Here is a 21,118-nt window from a genome sequence, read left to right as displayed (position 1 = left end):
GTGTGTGTGCACGACCCCTGGCTGCATATGTGCGTGCATGGGTGTTGTGTTTGTGGGGAAGAGTGTCACAGGGTGCTTTAGCCCTGCCACAAACACAACTCCTCCTGACATCTGTGAGTCAATTAGCTGACTGAAGAGAAAACATCCCTGCCCCCTCTTTCCCACACCCTCCCTTCCCTTCCCCTCCATGCATCCCTTCCTCCACCAAACAACTCCAACCAAGCCAGCCAGTCAGGCAGCCAGTTAGGTAGTGTAGCATAGCAGCTCCTGTCTGCCCTGGCTGGTGTGAGGCGCTGGGGGAGGGGCGCTAGTCAGGGCCGGGGGGTGGGAGGGTAGTGGGGGTGATGAGGTTGGATGTCAAGAATGTGGCTCATGGTCTGCTCTTTTGTGTATTTTGTGCAAGATGAATAGGCCCATGGCAGGCTGGGGTGCTAGTCGGCAGCAGTTCCCCGTTGATTTGTGCGTTAGAAAAGCCTGAAGGCCCTGGCCTGCCCCTCTTGAAACGAGACAGACGATAATGAAGGCTGCTGGGTGAACAACTTAAACGCCCACTATATATAAACATAACTATTTCAATGTGTTATTTCCGTCTTGGCTCTGTCTTGTCTTAATATTGTGTATAGCTTCTGTCCATCTCTATCTCTCTGTCCATGCCTCCCAGATTCCCCTATCAGGACAGTTATTGTTTGCTAAGCTGGTGTGGGGGCTGTTCTTTTTTTTTTTTTTTTTTTGTGCCTGGTGCATCCCATATTCTGTTCCCCACTCGTCCCCAATGCCCTCAGTGTCCCGAGGCTACTGCTATGGAAATACGTATGCTTCAGTCACATTGCTAATTATTTAAGAGTCGTCACCTCATTAACAGTGCTGAGAGATAATGAATGATTAATAGGTCATTCTTCACATCATCACTGTGCTCTCCCACTCCCTCCTTCCATAAAAGCTGTTTGACAGGTTGAGCTAGCTCCTGTTGTCCATTTAGCCAGTGCATCCCCCCTACACACAGACACACACACCTATACAGGTACGGGGGGTTTACAGGGTCACTTTCCCCATACCAGCCCAGTGGTGGTTTATGAGGACCCTGCTTTCCCGTTGTCCTAGAGAGGTGGCTAAAAGATCAAAGTGGTCTAAAAAAAATAAAAAAAATTCCTGTCTACTTAGAATTAAACTACTGTGTAAGAATCCAGAGAAACGAAAATCTAACATTTTGGTGGATTGAGAGGACAGGGCGGGAGGAGGCGTTTCCTAGCACAATGGTGATTTATGAGGACCACCCTTGTTTATTAGGACATAACCCATACACACACACAATCAGGACAAAACCCTTGTTTGTGAGGACCACGCTGGTTTAACTGGACATTACCCATACACATACACAATCAGGAAAAAACATTGTTTGTGAGGACCACGCTGGTTTAACTGGACATTACCCATTCACACACATACACACACAAAATCAAGAAAAAAACATTGTTTGTGAGGACCACGCTGGTTTAACTGGACATTACCCATTCACACACATACACACACAAAATCAAGAAAAAAAACATTGTTTGTGAGGACCACACTGGTTTAACTGGACATCAGCCACACACACACTTAAGCAATATTACCCGAGAGGGTTATATTGCGAAATACAACCATTACCAACTAAATAGAATGTATCATCAAAATATATTCATTTTGATGGGCAATTTGCTCTCAAATTTGAATGTTTTTTGCGAGTGCACTGACCGTTTCCAGGGAAATACATGGGGTACAACTAATACAGGAAGAAGCAAGAAGCGATAAATCTTAAGGAGATGCACGACTACAGCAGCCGACTGAGAAGGGGAGACATTGAAAAAGACTTTGGTCGAAATGTCTGTGCTTGCCTGTCCTGCAATAAAGAATCGCCAAAGGGATATAGAGAGTGTGCTGGCTTTTTCTCCCCTTCTCAGTCTGACTAATACCTGAAACACAATCAGTTACGTCAGTAGACTCCTATGTGTAATGGAACATAGTTCACCTCTACAGCAAATAATCCGACCCTTAGTAACGACCTAGCAACAGAAAGGATTTTCTAGTCCCAGATGAGTGAACTCTGAGCCGACGTTAATGTTTTATCACAGTCTTGGTCCCTGACAGACTTTCCCAAACTAAACCAATACCATGTCGCCAACACAGCTGATGGGGAAAGCCAAACACTGCGATTACTCCAGATTATTTAAAAGCCCAAAAGTCAGAGAGAGAGAGAGAGAGAAACATAGAGGTATCTTCTGTTTCATCCAACGAAATATTCAGCCCCAGGCCATATTTTATTTTCACCGCGGTCACAACTAGTGTCTCTTTGACCTGCACATACAGAAGGGAACAGCCACTGGGCTAAAACGGGGCTGTATATACACTAAAAAATGGGTATTTAATTGTTCTAAAATTTGAGTTTGGCACCTGAAAGGAACACTCTACAGGAGGTTGATTAAGTTTGTGATTTATTTTCATGAGTAACATAACGTTTCTAAAATTATAAAAATAAGTATTCATACTTGTTGTATAATCACACATACAAACTACCAGGAAAAAACCTTTCTTTGTGAGGACCACCTTCGCTGTCTCTACCACCTTCATCGCCTTCATTGTCCCCGATGATGTCATCATCTCCCTCAGCTTGACTGTCTTCCTCGTCTTCGTCATCTCCATCATCCTGCTCACCTTCGTCCAGCTCTAGGTCCAATTCATCTACAGAAAAGCATATTTGATGCAAAAAATAAATATCATTGTTGTTGCAGGTCTGTACTTCTGACATGTTATTTTTGGTATAATTTACCAAAACACTACGGCATATTTACTTTATACAGTATATTCCAGGGCTGTATTTACATCCTACCAATTCAGAAAATGAACAAAATGCTGCATACAACTTTGTTACTTTTATCAGTCTCACTCATTTGTTGAATTTATACCAGGGGTCTCCAACCTTTTTTCCTCTGAGAGATACTTTTGGAAATTGAAAATGGCCGAGAGCTACACTGTAACATTAACTCTTTACGTTCGTAAAATCTGTCTTTCCCACTCTTCATGAAAATAGTAGCCTATTTAAGCCTCTATAATACACAATACTAAAATTTTCTACTCGATATCAACACTCAGGAATCTCTCTCTCTCTCTAACGTCCTCTCCCACTACAGCTGAATTCTTCTAGTACCTCCTCAGTGGGGCGGGGTTGTGGCGGGGCGATGGCGGGTCCACATTGTCTCTCTTTTTTTCGAGCCTCTCATCAGCAGAGGAAACATGATCATCTAGTGCTCCCCATCCTAGGCAGGAAAAAAGAAACCTTTATATTAAACCAAAAGAATCCATAACTGAAATGTGTTAGTGTTGAATTGTGACATGAACAAAGTCAGTTAAAATGGTATAATAGACAATTTCCATACCAGGACAAGGAAAATTGGAAATGTGGAATATAAAGTTTTAACCATGTCACTACACTATAATATATTGATTAAGCACATGTCTGTAATGTTAAACTTAACATCTTAAAAACTATGAAAACTGAACAACAAATATATCTTGATTTTTAAATAACTAGAATATAATAGGGACATAACGGTATCAGTAATACCAAAAGTCACGATAAGAAAAGTGACTCAATATTATCGTGGGCATGTACAATAAGAAATTATGGTGCTTCTGGTAAATACTGCAGTTTCAATGTGAGACGGTTGTCCATGTCTCGCGTCAGCCGACTGTTAAAGGATTAGTTGGCTAGTTGGCTGGGGTCACGGAAATAAAGCGTTTTGCTTCTCAAAACAATATGCGTTCAAAAGAGTGAAAGTTGGACCCACAGCTATTGACCGCTTGCAGCTACGTCACAATTAGAACGTTACGCGAGAGGCGACGCCATGACGGACGGCAGAAAGTGCTCAGTGATAATGTACTGTGTATGGGTGCCGTCCAACTATGTGGCTCAATCACTTCACACTACAACCTCACAGCATTATCACTTATTTAAAATAGAATATCTACTCATCCGTTGCAATATTCTGTTTGTTTTTTTGTTATTCACCGTAGAATATCTCAGTTTTCTGTGCTTTTTCCACTGCTAAGGAGTTAACGTCAGTCAGTGCCACACTCCCCATACAGCAGCTGCTGCTGTCTTTGCTGCTGCTAACTACAGTTAACGGACCTGGAAATTAAAACCTGGTCCGACCCGTGGGTGTTGAAGACCTGACCCGACGTCTGTATAATTAGTGATCATTCTCTGATTAAACCCGGCTGAAAAATAAAAGAAAACAGGAAGCCGTCTGTAGGAGCCATGAATTGGGTTTTCTGTTAGTTAAGTTTAAGGGTTGTTTTGGTGTTGTTTATTTTGAATATGATCTAGTTTATGTTATTATTTCAGTAGCGGGTCACGTCATTATGGGCGGGGTTTAGCACTTATGTTCACCTGTTGCTTTTCCTTTGTTTCAGAGAGAGAGAGAGAGGGGGTGAGCGTGGGTTGCCTTACTTTTTGTTGACCGCTATAGTTACGCTATTTTTTGGATTACTTTGCCTTAGTTTGTACACTTTATTATGAGTTAACCTATTTTGTTGGGTTAATAAACACTTTGATCTTTAGTTCTGAATCTCAGTGAGTTTCTTTTTGATAGCGCGTCTGACAACCGGCCCATGCTTAGTCTCTCAGCGGCTCTTTTGGCTTAAGTCGCTACATTTTGTCAACAAAAAAGGCATTAATCACAAACATCAAGAGACGGATCAGCGGAGCCGAAATCAAGAGGACGAAAAGAGGAAGAGGACGATATAAACAGAAACCGGAGAAAAGGCACGGAGGTAGGCGCTGGCTGTGAAACAGTTTAAGGAGCCGCTGCGAAAGCGAACTACAGCCAGGTAAGTCCACCTGTGGATGTGCGCATTGAAGCCGTGGATCAATGGAAAGATCGCGGCGTGCATATTGACTGTTGTTGTTCATTGGGAACGATTGCCTGGTTAATGGAGGATTGGATTCCTCAGCGCAGTGCATCCGATGCCGAATTATCTCCAAGCTGTAAATGTGACTCTTCACTCTGTCTCTGAAGTTGATGTCGCTCCGCTGCTGTGCGTAATGTGGATGATGTTTGTTGAATGAATTTCGCTTCTGTTCTGTGGATGTGTCTCAGGTGCACAAATAATATCTTGTGGAAAATCAAGGAAAATGAGTGAAATAAATGCTGATGTTGAAATGGAGTGTGGGAAAAGACAAAGCAAACTCACAGCCAAGGCATGGGCAAATAAAATCGAAAAGCTTCAACATGAACGTAAAATCACTGTGAATAAAATGAAAGCACTAATACCAGAAATGAAAGCCCTGATGAAAACAAAGGAAAATGTTTCACATGTTCAATCTCATTTTGACAAATTAAAACAACTGTGTGAAAATGCCATGATGTCACATGATGCTTTGGTTGCTTTGCTCATGGAAGATGAACAAAAAAGACAGAATGAATGGTTTTCCAGCATCATGAAATACAGCCACACATTTAAGGAGGATGTTGTTAAGTGGCTGAGTGAGCCAGAGAAATCACAACAAAATGGCATCCTCAATCCATCTCATTCTGATTCAGCTGCTGCATTAAATGAGGAAGTGTTTCAGTGTCCAACACAGGATGAACCTCAACTTCCAACTCAACCTGCACCAAGACTCAGTACAGAGGAAATGCAAATTGACATAAAACCAAGTGACAGTGTGTCAAACGTGGGAAGCAAAAACTCTGCTACTGGAAGAGGGTCTGCTGTTTCTACTGCTTCTTCTGCACGTCTGATAGCAGAGGCTGACCTGGCAGCATTAATGGCAAGACAGAAATGGTTAAAGGACAAACATGAACTTGAGGAACAAGAGGAACGCCTGAAAAGGAAAAAGGAGCAACTTAAAATGGATGAAGACATTGCGGCACACATGGCAAAATTAAGTGTGCTGAGGTCTCAGAGCATCATAAGTGGAAAGAGCTTCAGGTCAAGGGTTTCTGATGGAATGAACTCTTATTTGGAAAAAGAAAAATCTAAACCAAGAGCTCTTAATGCAGATGCAAACTCATTTATTCCACAAATGTCTGTGAAACAAAGGGAAACTAAACATGACTGCTTGGATCCAGGAACAAGGCCTAAAGAAAATACTGCACCTTCATTCATTCACTGTGAATCTGTGTTATTGCATGAACCCAAACATCATTCAGTGAAACGTAACACCAATGATGAGACACACACTCGATATGGAAACACCTGGAACGCAGGATTTGGGTCAACAGATGATAATCAAAACAATATTCTGGGAATTATGAGAAAGCAAAATGAAATAACAACTCTTTTAGTCCAACAGCAATGCCTCTCATCATTACCCAAAAGAGAAATTCCAGTTTTTGAAGGTAATCCATTAAAGTATCATGCATTTATGAAAGCTTTTGAGAATGGTGTGGAGAGAAACACTGACAACTGTAGCGACAGACTCTACTTTCTGGAGCAGTACACTAGTGGCCATCCTAAGGAACTGGTGAGAAGCTGCCAGCAGCTCATCCCAGAAAGGGGCTATGTCAGAGCTAAAGCATTGTTATGTGAGCACTTTGGAAATGCGCAGAAAATTGCCTCTGCGTATATGGACAAGGCTCTGTCATGGCCGCCCATCAAGCCAGAAGATGTCCAAGCTCTCCAGGACTACAGTCTGTTCCTCAGAAGCTGTTCTAATGCTATGGAAGGAGTGGAATATTTGCATGAGCTTGATCTTCCTGCCAACATGCTTGCTATTATAAGGAAACTGCCTTATAAATTGCGAGACAAGTGGAGAACTGTAGCCTGTGAATTGCAGGAGAAACGCAACATGAGAGCCACGTTCAGTGACATCACCAATTTTATTGAAAGACAAGTGAAAATCTTAACTGATCCAGTGTTTGGGAACATACAGGATGCGCCCTCAGCGACAGTTAATAAATGCATGAACAAAGTCAGACCACAACATCGTTCTGGACATGAAGGAGCAAGCTTTGCCACCACGGTGTCTCCTGTGAACAAAGCTCAACCAGTAACTGAAAGAAAGGAACAAACCTTGACAACAGGGAGGACATGTCTGTGCTGTGGAGGAGGACACGCCTTGGATTTGTGCCCTCAGTTGGAGAAAAGAACTCACAAAGAGAAGATAGGCTTCTTAAGGGAAAATGGTCTCTGTTTCGGCTGTCTGTGTATTGGACACATCAGCAAATATTGCAGAAAACGGATCTCCTGTGCAAAATGTGGTCTCCAACATCCAACCATACTTCACATTCCTCCAAAAGAAAAGGAAAATAATTCCTGTGAAGAGGAAAAAGAATCAGAGGTTGCAGTAGATGACACCTTGGTATCAAGTGGGCTCACCGGGGCTGGTGACAGTGAATGTAAACTTCCCATTGTTCCTGTGCAGGTCAGGTCCAAGAAAGGAGGCAAGATCATCACCACCTATGCTTTCTTGGATCAGGGAAGTACAGCAGTCTTTTGCACAGAGGGACTGATGCACAAATTAGGCCTCACAGGAAAAAGGTCACACATCCTCTTGAGAACCATGGGCCAAGAGAAGATTGTGAGTAGCCATGTTGTCTCAGGACTTGACGTTGCTGGTTTAGGAAGTGACAACTTTTGTGAACTGCCAAAGACTTACACACAGGAGCGTATGCCCGTCCACAGGGGGAACATTCCCACGGAGAGGGATCTTCATGGATTGTCTCATTTGAGATCTGTGTATCTGCCTGAGATAGATGCAGATGTGGAACTGCTGATTGGAGCGAATGTTCCTAAAGCTTTGGAACCACAGGAAGCCATTCACAGTGTAAATGGTGGACCTTATGCAATCAGGACAAGGCTGGGCTGGACTGTGAATGGACCCGTAAAAGGAGATTGTGAAAAACAAGAATTATCAGTAAATGGAGTCTCAGTTGTGAATCTGGAGGAAATTCGGCAACAGTTCAAGATGGATCTTCCTGAACGCAACATGGATGAGCAATCAAGAGAAGAGAAGTATGTGGAGTTGGTCACACACTCGTCAAAGAAAGTGAATGGTGATTACAAGATTACTTTACCGTCAAGGAACCAGGAACTCAGTGTGCCAAATCATGTGAAAATTGTCGATCAGTGTGCTTCATACCTGAAGAGGAGGCTTCATAAGGACTTAGCATCCATGCAGACACTGTGCTCAGTCCAGCAGAGGTCAAGAGGGCGGCAGCGGTGAGTGCTCTGCAGGCTGCGGAGGAGGTTGATGCTGCGACTCACGTGATGAAACGTTTCTCATCTTGGACTCGTCTGGGGAGCATCTGCCTCAACCGACCAATAACAAGGATCTGCCTACCACAGGGAGCTGAAGCTGGATGAGGAGCGGATGCTGCACAGTGACACTTTGACTCGTTTGACTTGAACTTTTGACTCACAGACTTTCCACAGAATTGTGGTTTTGATGGACTCTGACAGTCAAGAGACATTTGACTTTATTGACTTGTGACACAAGAAGAACAGGAAGAAGGAAGAAAGAAGACAAAAATATGCATTATGAATTTGAATGTATAGCATATTGGTTCGTGTCTCCTATTAATATGAATATGGGTAATTATTATGTGTAATAACTTAATAATTAGGGGCTGGTATGTAGGAGCCATGAATTGGGTTTTCTGTTGGTTAAGTTTAAGGGTTGTTTTGGTGTTGTTTATTTTGAATATGATTTAGTTTATGTTATTATTTCAGTAGCGGGTCACGTCATTATGGGCGGGGTTTAGCACTTATGTTCACCTGTTGCTTTTCCTTTGTTTCAGAGAGAGAGAGAGAGGGGGTGAGCGTGGGTTGCCTTACTTTTTGTTGACCGCTATAGTTACGCTATTTTTTGGATTACTTTGCCTTAGTTTGTACACTTTATTATGAGTTAACCTATTTTGTTGGGTTAATAAACACTTTGATCTTTAGTTCTGAATCTCAGTGAGTTTCTTTTTTGATAGCGCGTCTGACAACCGGCCCATGCTTAGTCTCTCAGCGGCTCTTTTGGCTTAAGTCGCTACACCGTCTTCGTTGTAATCGCCGCGATCCGCCGGCGGCAACTACGTTGTGACGGTGCTATGTTTAATACTAGCGTTAGCTGTTGTTAGCCACAGCATGTAGCTCAGCTAGTTAGCTTCAACTGTGTTTACATCGACTACACACTGTAGATAAACTAACTTATAATGGCATCGATAATGTGTCTGTATCTTCACACTGGTCCTGTTGCTCATGTAACCCCGCTGCCAGTGGCCAGCCCCCGGTTCTTAGCAATAGACCAGCAAGGACAGTTTTAAGGACCAATAACCGGTTCTTAAGCGGTGGAAAAGCAAAGATCCGGTGCTAGTCAGGCTCTGGCTCCGAACCAGCACTGGAACCAGCTCAGTGGAAAAGGAGGGGAAACCCTATAACCACGGTATGTCACAAAACTATAACGCGGCCATTCAATTACATTGACGTTCACTGTTCTTTTGCCGTCTATCATGGCGTCCGCAGCTACCGCGAGTGGAACGTGACGTCACGTGCAAGGGGTCAATAGCTGTGAGAGACAGGGTGACCAGGTGATGATCAGTAATGCAGCGCAGTGCGTGATAGAAGATCAGCCCGACAAATGTATACAGACTATCAGACAATCAGTACGATTATTTCCACTGTGCTCTGGCTCAGCTGACCGGTGGTCAGATGGCGGTTATAGATCTTCACATGTTGAACTCTTTTAAACAAAGGGCAGCCAAACGCCAGGCTAAAGAGAGAGAACTAGCGAGGCTCCTCTGTTCTTTTATTTTTTTCCAGCAGCACTGTCCGGTGCAGGTGATGCACGCTGTCTGTCTGTGTATGTTTGTCCGTCTGATCTTCCACCATGGACTGTGCTGCAACAATCACCCATCACTCTTTCTGCTCTAACCTCTTTTATACAGTCTATAGCTCTAACTCCATCTGGCGAAGTTCAGCATTACATAGCCTATTGAGGTTCATAAAGCTCTCCCTTTAGCTCTGTGCTAAAACAAGGATGGCTTCATCACTTGTGTCATAATCAGATATGATTGAAACAGCAGTGAAACAGCTGATGGAAACGTGCACAGCTGTCTACAGGTGGCAGCGTGCAGTGATGCGATGGGAGAGAAAGTAGCACCAAGTGATTGCGAGGTCTGAGAGGAGCTCGTTTTTTTTTTCCGACTTATAATGAACACACCATAAGTGTCGGGAGTCACTGTCGGGATGCGAGTAACAGCTGTAAACTCGTCCCTCTGCATATTAACAATGAGCCTGTCTGTCTCTCTGCCGGTGCCGCGGTCACACTGTGTGTTACAGGATTTATTAAAACACACAACGTAGTGTACGGATTGTTTGACAGTTTGTTTTGATACTACATGTTTTACCCGGTTTCTCTGTGTCCACTGCTATTTGATTTGCCACTCAGGCCTAGTCCACACGAGCCCGGGGATTTTTGAAACCAGAGTTTTGCTCCGCGTCCACACGAGTGGTGTAATAAAAACACTCCGTACACACGCAACTAGGGATGCACGATAGTTATCGGTCCGATAATTATCGGCCCGATATCAGGAAATTATGACGTCATTTCGATAAATCCGATATCATAACTTATCGGCCCGATAAGATTTATTATATATTTTTTGTCAGCACTGCGGTATGGGTCCTTTTTTTTTTTTTTTACCAAGCGCTCTCACTCAGAGCGCTCTGCTCTGCTCCTACATGAGACCTGCAGCCTGCAGTGAATGCTGCGTTCAGGTGGCCTCCCTATAATCAGAAAAACAATTTTCTGACTGAAATCAGAATAGTCCCTCATTTCGTCAACTCGGTCATCATTTTGGTAGTTGCCGACTTGACTTGACTTGTCCCAATTACCCTTATTACACATAAACCATAGAAATATGAACATAAAAAGGTCTGAAGAACGGCTCGCAAAACGGGAACAGGGAACTTCTGTCAACACGTGAACGCAGCACAGCGTGCGTACTGGGTTTGTAAACACAGAACATGACGGCGCTAATGTGGGGCGGTAATAAAGAAGACAGTTCGCTGAATATCTGTAATAAATGTTCGGCGCGCCGTATTAAGTTTCGCCACGCGCGCTGCTGTTATGCATGCGCGCTTCTCTGTGGTGTGTGTATGTGTGTGAGAGGATGCGGAGATGAATGAAGGCGCTCGTCCGACGGGGGGGGGGGGGGCGGCGGCAGCGGCGAATATCGCTACATTTTTAATTTTTTTAAGACGTTAGTTTAGGCAGCAGCTCATTGTTGTTAAAGGGATAGTTCAACATTTTGGCAAATTGGCCCATTGCCATAATTGCTATAGTCATAGCAGTAGGTTCGTTACCTTTAATTGTAGGTGTAAGCTATTTTTAGTACAGCGGAGCGCAGCAGCAGGCTGCTCAGAGCTACGCTATGGAGGCTAAGGGAATTTCTTGGTTTCCCTCATTAAACTCATCAAATACAAAATCCCAAAACTCCACAGCGCTTTTGTAGACAAGTTGTGACCTGCACAACCACCACGCTATGAGATAATGACGGAACGATACGAAACGGAGCCGTTTTCGAGGTAAATTCATACAAAACCGCTGATGCGCGTTGCGTTCAGGGACAGTTTTTCAGCAAGCAGTCTCCATATTTACCCTGTATTTACCTCGAAAACGGCTCCGTTTCGTATCGTTCCGTCATTATCTCATAGCGTGGTGGTTGTGCAGGTCACAACTTGTCTACAAAAGCGCTGTGGAGTTTTGGGATGTTGAATTTGATGAGTTTAATGAGGGAAACCAAGAAATTCCCTTAGCCTTATAGTGTAGCTCTGAGCAGCCAGCTGCTGCGCTCCGCCGTACTGAAAATAGCTTACACCTACAATTAAAGGTAATGAACCTACTGCTATGACTATAGCGATTATGGCAATGGGCCAATTTGCCAAAATGTTGAACTATCCCTTTAAGGCGGCCGCCTTAACAGGAAAGCGCTGCGGGAAACCCTGTGTTTGAAAGGCTTGTTAATAGAATATCTTCATTTAAAGAGTCAAAACTGTTTTTGGTTTGTTTATAGTATTGATGTCATGATATATGTTAGGTCCTCACTAGTCTTCCAAGTATGTTATCGGTTATCGGTATCGGCCTTCGGAAGCAGAAAGTTATCGGTTATCGGTATCGGTTTCAAAAAAATGTTATCGTGCATCCCTACACGCAACCGTGGAATCCGCTACCAAGTGACGCAATGCACGTGTAATATGCCACAACCATAGACTGTGGCGATGTAAGGTAACAACTTCAGCTTTTCACTTCCCTGTCCTTCCTCTCTCTCTCTGCCCGTTTTAACTCCATCTGGCGAGGTTCAGCATCACATCAGGTACATTAAGGTCTCCATTTGGCTCCGTGCTAAAACAAGGGATGGCTTCATCACTTGTGTCATAATCAGATATGTTTATGTGAACTATCCGAGCAGTAAACTCAGTGAAACAGCTGATGGAAACACACAGCCATCTACAGGCGGCAGCGCGCAGTGATACGGAGGGAGAGAAAATAGCACCAAGCGATTGCGAGGTCAGACTTTTTCGTGGACAACGGTTTTGTGATGCAAATGTATCACTCTTTTGAACGCATATTGTTTTGAGAAGCAAAACGCTTTATTTTCATAACCCCAGCCACCTAGCCGGACTGCATTAGTCAACACCAAAACCAGACCGGAACTCTGCTGACGGGACGCAGTCCGGGGAAAGTCACTGTCACAGCACCTAACTGGTGATGGGGACGCCACATAGATTCATGTCAAAAGACCCGAACTATCCCTTTAATCCTTTGGCTACTGGCAAAGGGGCTGTGAGCGACTGGTAGCTCGCGAGCAACGTGTTGGAGACCCCTGCTTTAACATAATCTTTAATATAATCCATAACCAACCTCTGCATCCTAATCTGTGAAGTATGAGGGCTTTGTCAGAAAGGTGTCCTCATAATTCAGGTGTGTCAGGTGAACATCTGACACACAGCACAGTTTGCTGCCTGATCAACATGAAAGGTGGGGGAGGGGACTGTCCTTGCAGGACACTGTGTCCTCACAGTCCTGCGCTGTGTCAGGTAGTTAACAACATTCAACAGTGTATGGACTCGTGAGCACTGTCATAGAACAGATTTATGATTGGATGTAAAAGCATGTCATCACAAGAGTACAGTCAACTTACAGAGTTATCCTTCGATGTTGCAGGATTGGAACCGACCCGTCATCCGGTCATCACTTCCACCAGCAGCTTCCTGTATGTGTGTGTGTGAGAATGACAATAACAAATCTGAGATTACTTTAAGCAGAAACAATACTCTTTCATTCCAAAAATCATCAGTAATGACACCGCCATGTTTACTGCAGAAATGTCAGTACTACAATAAAGACCTGAAGGATCAAAAGCATTTCTAACATATTAAAGCAAGTAACTGTGAAGGTACAAAGCACAACTTGCCTTTTCTGATGCTGCCTCGCTTTCATTGGCCTTCAGCCTTCAGGTCACATGGTGCTTCACAGGGTTCCTGAAATTGGACAGAGGAAATGTAGTGTTGTCTCATCACGCCATCACTTAGTGGTCATGTAAAAGAAGACATGAAAAATTTGTCATGTGCAGATGTACACATGCCTACAATGACCAGGCTGGCCATCTACTACACCTAATGCTGTGAACCTGTTCAATATTCATTCATTAAATATCACACCCAAGAGCGGCAACAGCACCCACTGATCTGTATCGAGACTGTTGTTATTCCTTCACCCGGGTCAAAGGATGCTGTGTGTAAAACCACGCTGTGGTGCAGACGATGGCCTTGCGACAACCTCGCCCCCGCTGAGGAGGAACTAGAAGAACTCAGCTGTAGTGGAAGAGCACCTTTACTGAGCCCAGCTGTGCCGTGCCGTGACTGTGTAGTCGAAAAGCGCCACAAGTCTCCTGAACCCTCCACTTGCAGTTGACTTGAAAATCGTCACTTACGCTGATTTTAATCTAAGTCCTCACAGGTGGAAGAATAGCTAAATGCACACAGGTTCCCCACACACTGTAATGATTGCTGCTTTAGGTTTTCCTGCAACAGTGAGGACTTAGACTAAAAACACAGTCTAAGGGCGCTTTCACACCTGACCATTTGTTCCGAAACAGGGAGCGTTTACGTCATATATCGGTTCGTTTGGTCAGATGTGAACACAGCAATCGCGCTCGATGCGGAACAAAACAAGCGGGCCGAGATCGCTTGGGAGAGGCGGTCTCGGCTCGTTTCCATCCGAGCCCTGGAGCGGTTCGTTTGTAGTGAGAACGCAACCGACACATGTATCGGAACAAATTGACTGGTTACCTGGCAACCGGAGGAGGAGGACCACGGGCAACTGCCCCAAAAACATAATGGAGCATCAGCAGCGTGTCGTCTTGGCCTTAAAACAGGAAAGCCGGTGGCCAAAAGAAAAGAAAGACGCAAACTCAAGCCACGAGTCCACCAGCCTTTCCAAGCTGACCCGCGGCGATCAGCACCGGGCAGAGCTCCGCAAACAACCCCTATAACTAGTCATGCTACGGTGCCCGTTTACTAGAAGAAAAAAAGAGTCAAACTGTAGGGTGTTAGAGCAGTGGTTCTCAACCTTTTTGAGTCGCGACCCCCAATTTCACATGCACTGCTGTCCGCGACCCCCCGCCCCAACACACAAACACACACACGCTGGTGTGAACGCATGATGGATAAAGCGCAGCGCTGTCCGCGGTGGTTTTTTTTTTTTTTGCCTTTTTAGTTCTTGATCCCTGCACTGAAAAAAATAATTGGCTGCTGTAGTTTTGTCTCCATGGCCAATATTCCGACCTGGAGGTTTTCATCAGGGCAAAAGAACAAAACAAAGCGACGGAGTTTAAATAGATGCGGCTGGCGAGTTGATGCGGTGTCCACTGTCCACACACCCAGGCTGGTTTATGTGACATGCGAGGACCTGTCGGCGCAGGAGCGAGTGGAGCGTGGATGCAAGCCAATCTCCTTCAACCATGCACGGAAAAGGGGAATGACAAGAAAAGTTTTTCTAATTTATTAAGAAACAATGCCCAGGTCAGCAATGCATGCCAAGAAACATGTCGTTCATTCGCCCCCTCCAGCCACATCAACTGGGTCGGGAGGGACCCCAAGGTTGAGAATGGCTGTGTTAGAGGACAATTCATCTGACATAACTATGACACCTGAAACTGAAAACACAGCTTGACCAACACAACCTGACCACCCCTCTCCCTGTCTCTCTCTCTCTCTCTGTCTCTCTCTCTCTCACGGGCAGTGACACGCTCTGTCATTCATTCACGTGTCAGCACTGAGACAGCGGACAGCACGCTTGGTCACTAGCTAATAATAATAATAATAATAATAATAATAATAATAATAATAATAATAATAATAATAATAATAATAATAAATAATAATGTAGCCTATTAGACTACATTTGTAGCTATAGCACATTATAGGCATACTTCAAGGTCTCGCCCCAGCCATAAACCAGTCAGCTTGGGCATTTTTTTTAATTGAACTTAAAACTAAATACTCGTCTGCCCAAATATTAATAAGAAATTGAACCTCCTCACTACTGCAAGTCAGCCCGCGGTTCATTGTTGCCATTGTTGCTGATCAGCTGATGGGGTGTTGTTAGGGCCGTTGCTATGGCGCTGTACCGCTTTAGAATCATGCAATGTGAACACAAACGGCCCAGAAAAAAGAACGCAACAGTTGTATCGGTTTAGTTGCTGAATCGGAACAACTACAGGTGTGAAAACGCCCTAAGTGATGCTTTCAATTGTGGTGATTGCAGGAGGCTTGGATGAAGTTACACAAGCAGTTCGGAGCCATTTTAAGATTTTCAGGGGCTGGTTTACTACTTCTTTTTTTGTTTTACAGAATTGGTTTCCTTTGATATTTCAGAAAGTGTTGGTGGATTAAAAAAACTTCTTAGATAATGAGGATAATGATGTTAGTATGTGAACCGCTGTGTGCGAATGTGGGGTAGGGGGTTGGCTAACGTCACATGAGAGCGCACGTCATCCACCCTCATCCTCAAGTGGATGAACGTGTCGTGTGCTTCCCCTCTTGATGCTCTATGGTCTGTTTCCAATATCCATGTGCCTTTCAATTAACTATTCTTTATTGAATCAATTACTCTTAGTATTAATAGCCTTTGTGTTTTTTCAGCTACTTTTATTAGAAACTAACTTCTTAATTCTTTACTTTTACACCAGGCTACAATTTTAAAGGGATAGTTCAATATTTGCCTATTGCCACAATCCATATAGTCTTAGGAGTAGGTTTGTTACCTTTGTCTCTGCAAGCTGGTTTGAGATCGGCGGGGCAGAGACGAGGTACATGGTACCTTCCGCTTTCCTCAAATACGCAATCTAACAACTCCAAAATGCTCTGGTGGACAAGTTGTGACCTGCACATTCACCACGCTATGAGATAATCATGTATAATTATGTGACATTACAACACATGAAGCAAATACTATGAACTACTTGCACTTTTAAAGTGGAAATGAAGCAGCCAGCCAATTTAACATAATTCATTAAATGGATTCCCAGTGTGCTTAAAATTAGGCAAACTAACACATGAAACACAAGCATTTAGGAGAAACTGGGAGTTAAAAATTGCATGTTTTAGCTAGTGCGCCGCCATCTTGTCGTTCGACTGTCCGTGACGTCACAGGGTTGGTTGCCTGCGTTGGCTGACAGCCACAGACAGTGAAAGTGAAGGACATAGCTACAGACAGAGACGGTAAAACATGAAACTGTGGAGGCACTGGATTAGAAGAGACTCAGAGGAGACCTCTACTGTGTTGCTCCTTCTGTGAACTAGTTTTACAGTGTTAAAAACTAGAAAAAAACCTCTGTTTTCATTAACTGCCGCTAATAAGGAGCCACAGCAGCAGCGGAGCTGTTAAGACTCCTCTGCTGATCTTGGTGTGATCATTTCTACAGCATGTTTACATCCAGTCTGGATGTGATCCACAGGAAACTTCTGATCAACCCTGAAAGTTGATCATTCACCGGATCAACCAACAACAACCTGACGTTACTCCGACAGTTTTCAGTTTCTCTGCCTCAGCCCGTCCTCCCCCGACCGGCCCACGTTCACACCGTGATAAGCATCAGTCACCGCGGGGAGAGAGACTGGACCCTCTGGTCCCACACCGAGGAGCCTTCACAACCTCACACACACACACACACAGCAGCGATCTGATGGCATCTGATAACATCGGTATTAACAGTAATAGCGCCCATCACCATAAAATAAGAAGGGAAAATGACTTCAAAATCTCTGATCTCATCCTCCACACCCAGCCCTCAGCAGAAGTATGAGGGCTTTGTCAGAAAGGTGTCCTCATAATTCAGGTGTGTCAGGTGAACATCTGACACACAGCACAGTTTGCTGCCTGATCAACATGAAAGGTGGGGGAGGGGACTGTCCTTGCAGGACACTGTGTCCTCACAGTCCTGTGCTGTGTCAGGTAGTTAACAACATTCAACATTATTCAAACTGAATGTTTCATATTCAAACAATAAATATGTCTTACCTTTACTCCAGGTGTCCAAATCAGTCAGCAGCAGCAGTCATCCAGCTCCAACTGTTTAATAATCCACCGATTATTCCCGTTTACATAGCGTTCCTCATCTATGGCAGCCAGCGTGGTGCTTCATTCATTTGCATTGTGTTGAAAAAAAGAAAAGAAAAAGTTTCAGCTAACGTTAGCTTTAGCTTCAGCTCCTGACAGGAGAGGCTGACAGAGGAGACGGTGGAGCCTCTCCGCTGTCGGTACCGAGTCCAGACCACGGTCCAGAGGACCAGACAGTCCGACACACCGCAGACCGTGTCCGTGTGGAAGTAACGTTGCACCGGGAGAAAACAAAGCGGTGGAACCGGACAACACAGGTCCGGTTGATCAGAAACACGGCTATTGCCGCTGCTAAAAAAACTTTTTTCAACACAATGCAAATGAATGAAACGCGCTGGCCGCGAGGAACGTGATGTAAAAGGGAATAATGGAGCTGGATGACTGCTGCTGCTGACTGATTTGGACACCTGGAGTAAAGGTAAGACATATTTATTGTTTGAATAGTCTTCTGCTGAGGGCTGGGTGTGGAGGATGAGATCAGAGATTTTGAAGTCATTTTCCCTTCTTATTTTATGGTGATGGGCGCTATTACTGTTACCGATGTTATCAGATGCCATCAGATCGCTGCTGTGTGTGTGTGAGGTTGTGAAGGCTCCTCGGTGTGGGACCAGAGGGTCCAGCCTGTCTCCAGACTGGATGTAAACATGCTGTAGAAATGATCACACCGAGATCAGCAGAGGAGTCTTGATAACAGCTCCACCGCTGCGGCGGCTCCTTATTAGCGGCAGTTAAAGAAAACAGAGGTTTTTTTCTAGTTTTTAACACTGTAAAACTAGTTCACAGAAGCAACACAGTAGAGGTCTCCTCTGAGTCTCTTCTAATCCAGTGCCTCCACAGTTTCATGTTTTACCGTCTCTGTCTGTAGCTAATGTCCTTCACTTTCACTGTCTGTGGCTGTCAGCCAACGCAGGCAACCAACCCTGTGACGTCACGGACAGAACTAATGCAAAACGTCAAACTAAACTTAACATTTCTCCTTAATGGTTACATTTCATGTGTTAGTTTGACAATTTTTAAGTACAGTGGAAAACAGTTTAATGACCTATGTGTATTTGGCTGGCTGCTTCACCTCCATTTTAAAATCCCTCCACTCAGCAGTCATGTCTGGAATAAAGTTTTGGCTGCATTTGCCTCGTAAACAACTCTGTGTCGTAATGTTACTTGATTATTTCATATCATGGAGAATGTGCAGGTCACAACTTGTCCACCAGAGCATAGGTACGGTGTGCCTCATCTCTGCCCGTGATTTCAGAACATGCACTAGCAATTAAGGTAATGAACCTACAGCTATGACTATAGGGAATATGGCAATGTGCGAATTTACCAAAATGTTGAACTATCCCTTTAAGGTGACTACACTAGGAGAAACAAACATTAATATATTGGATGAAAAATGTACCTTTTATACTTGTTAATAAACCTTACCTCTAGGAAGGCTTTTATCCTCTCCTTGAACAACATGTTCCAGTGCATCCTGGTCAGGAGTCTTTCTCCTCCTCCTCCTCCTCTTCTCAGTCATCTTTCCTGTAATAATGTCCAGATAATAACATACATTTTAAACAAGCTTTAATAATTGCCATGTTGCATTCACATTCATTTGAACATTGAAACTGTTGAGTGAGCTATAGCCAAACTGATGTGCCAAACTCACATCAGACATTCTCTCTCAACATTAAACACGTTTAAATCAGGTCAACTGGACTAGACTAGACACCAGACTAGTTTACACAAACGGATGAAGCATTTGATCAGGAAAAATAAGGAGGACTGGCTCATTGCTGTTTTTTTCTCAACATAATCACATGGCATTTGCATACAATCATTGCAGCATTTACAGCAAATTAAATAAACCTGCACAAGCTCAGCCCACAAACCTGAAGTTAACCCTCATTAACAACAACGTCCATTTCCACCTCGATCATTCCCTGAATGTTTGATCATCAGAAAACGACATGTTATTTCTTCATTCACCTCCATGTTGCTCAGTCTCCCCTCCCTCCTCTCTGCAGCCTGATCTCATGTGAACCAGCTGACCCGACGTTACTTTAATGACGTTTCTCTCCGCGACTCCTCACCTAACAAACACATGGCTAATTTGCATATGATTGATTTTGCATTTACGGGAAATTATAACATTGCGCAGTTATATTCCACTAACCTGAAGTCTTCCTTCATTAACACTACGTCTATTTCCACCTCAGTCATTCACTGAATGTTTGTTATTCACCTCCATGTTGCTCAGAGCCCCCCTCCCTCCTCCTCCCTCCTCCTCCCTGCAGCTTGATCTCACGTGAACCAGCTGATCTGACTTTACTTTAATGACGTTTCTCTCCGCGAGGGCTTCACCCCACAAACGTACTACGAAAAGCTTAAAACTTGTTTCCACATGTCGCTGGGATGCATCAACTAGGAGACGGGCTGATGGACATTTTGTTTGGCTGAGCGAGACAGGCCTATGGAGAGAGGGAGAGAGCGACATTGAAAATCAATAAAAAGAGCGAGCGTCGATCAGAAGAAGAAAACAGCTAATCAGAGAAATGTACCGTAGTTTTCAGTTTGTTTGTCTTTCACAAGTGTCTCTGCTGTCTTCCAGTAAGGCAGGCAGGGTCCCCCTCTGTCTCAGCAGCCTGATCTGACATTAAACTCAGCTAAATGGCCGGACTGATCCAGACGGTCCAGGCTTCATTAACCATAGTTAGACCAGCTTGGCTTTTAATTTGCAGGCTCCCCGAGCAAACCCGACGCGATTTCAACTATGCTTTAATTCGTAAAATAGCTTGTAACTTGTATGCTTTCATTCATAGTTCAGGTAGCTCGGCTAAGAGTTTATACCCTGACCTAAAAACACGGCAGTAGGCTACCGTCGATATTTCAGCTCGGTAGAAGAGAATTAACAATGAGAGCGAACGACCATGACAATAACAAACCAACAATTTTCCAATAAGCAAACGTTAACTACTATTAAACATTAGATCCTTACCTCTTCGGCGTCTTCCTCATTAATCCACTCATCAGAATAACCTGCAGCTGCTGGTGGGAGGAGTTCTCCGCTGCAGAGCGTCCAGAGCCGACGTTTCCGGGTTCAGCCAATCACTGAGCAGAACCTGCCTAGACCGACATCCGCGGCAGCCAATCACTGAGCAGAACGTCACTGACGCACGCAGCCAATGACTTCTGGTCATTTTGTGTGTGGGGTGGCGGGTAATCGTGTATGAATCCAAGTGGCGCGAAAAAAAAACCGTGTGTATGACTTTGTGTATCATACACAAAAAAGTCAGATAACCGTATTTGTGGGGACATGTCGAGAAAAAGCGGGAGGGAGTTATTTGCATCATTCTAAGTGCTTCTACGCTGCGCGACTTATGAGGACATCGCAACTGTCCTAACAATTACGGTATGTCCTCATAATGTCGGTGCGTAAACGGATGAAATGTCCTCATATACAGGTGAAACCAACGCACACACACA

The 21,118-nt window shown here is 44.2% G+C and overlaps 1 long non-coding RNA gene across 1 annotated transcript; it reads right to left on the bottom strand.

Moving 5' to 3' along the window:
* Positions 1 to 2,640: 2,640 nt before the first annotated feature.
* LOC146971699 (uncharacterized) lies at positions 2,641 to 13,241 on the bottom strand. The gene is made up of 3 exons (XR_015037821.1): positions 13,170 to 13,241; positions 3,185 to 3,293; positions 2,641 to 2,718 (listed from the first exon to the last, which is right to left on the bottom strand). It is a non-coding gene; the product is annotated as an uncharacterized LOC146971699 (long non-coding RNA).
* Between the last annotated feature and the right edge of the window lie 7,877 nt (positions 13,242 to 21,118).

This window comes from Trachurus japonicus, chromosome 16 (assembly GCF_045865225.1).
Source record: "Trachurus japonicus isolate A0001 chromosome 16, Traja_1.0".
In the NCBI taxonomy this organism is placed as follows: Eukaryota; Metazoa; Chordata; class Actinopteri; order Carangiformes; family Carangidae; genus Trachurus; species Trachurus japonicus.
The sequence above is the reverse complement of the archived record's forward strand: the minus strand, read 5'-3'. Positions and strand labels throughout refer to the sequence as shown.